Source organism: Entamoeba invadens (assembly GCF_000330505.1).
Source record: "Entamoeba invadens IP1 unplaced genomic scaffold scaff_1105074726613, whole genome shotgun sequence".
NCBI classification, from domain to species: domain Eukaryota; phylum Evosea; order Mastigamoebida; family Endamoebidae; genus Entamoeba; species Entamoeba invadens.
Genome location: NW_004191869.1, coordinates 18,812 through 20,131, shown reverse-complemented (window position 1 = coordinate 20,131; position 1,320 = coordinate 18,812).

Below are 1,320 nucleotides of genomic sequence, written 5' to 3'. Positions count from 1 at the left end.
TTACTGAAAACTATTTGAAATTTTTGTTTTAATCATATCAATCAAATTTTAACTTGGAGTTTACTTATTTTAAATGATAAAATATATTAATTAATATAAAAATGATTCATTAAAAATTTGAACTCCAAGCCTTAATTCATGTTTTAGCTAATAAGTTTAATAACTCAGTTGAATTTTTATACAGTAAAATAATACCAATAATCAGTTTTTATTAAACAGTTTTTTTCAAAAAATTTCCAAATAATTTGAACGAAATTTTGATCAAACTATTACTTTTTGTTTATTTTTTAACATTAAAAATTTTATTTTAAAATTATTTTGTTTTCAAAATATATTTTTGTTGTTATTCTTTGTTGATGATAACAACAAATAACACCTTTGTATTTTATATACACGATAACAATTTGACTTTTTATATTTTTTCATTTTATTTAAAACTACAAAAAACAACTAAATAATAACAATGTTGTTTCATTTGTTGTTGTTTTTAACTTCGGTTTATTCATATGAAGATGATCAACCGGGTGTTAATAAGTTTCTGGATGAACAGCCTAGTGCTTCTGGCATTACAAATCCTTCATTTGAATCCGAAGATAGTGCAGTTACTATCCCATTACAAGATAATAACCGTCTTCTTATGATGGTTATTCAAGACCATGGAAATGATTGGATACGTGAAATATTGGATATTGGAACGAAATTGAGACGATACACCCTTTTAGATAAAGGCTTTTTAGACCCTTTTGTTGAAATTAATTTGGAACAAACACAATTCTTAGATATGTTTAATCCCATTTTTCAGAGGGGTAAAATGAGTTTGGAAAATATCAAAGAAATGTGTAGGATGCTATTGACTTGGATTAATCAAGATACACCAAGAACAAGACTTTGGACTTTAGTCGACAATTCAAAAAGAGCTATTACAGTTATTAACAATTCGGGTTTAAAAGAGGATGTCAAACAGAAACTTAAATACCCTTTAATTGTTCCACATTCTTATTTCCTTAAAATACTCAGACTTTTTAATTTGTTGAAAGCTCATCACGAATACCGTTCAGAACCATTGCTTCGAGAAACGATTCTAAAACTTGAAAAGTTCTGTGAATTTGTCGGAGGGTTGAATACTGATATCAAACTCAGATTACACACAAGTGAAAACAAAAGAAGGTTTGAAGAATCAAGATTCAGTCTTGAGAAGTACAGAGAAGCTGGAGACAAAAGACTTAATCATTAATAAATTGTTTTATTTTTATGTTTTTGTGTTATTATATTTTATATATTTTTTCCATAATTTTTTTTTATTTTTAGTTGTTGCCAAAT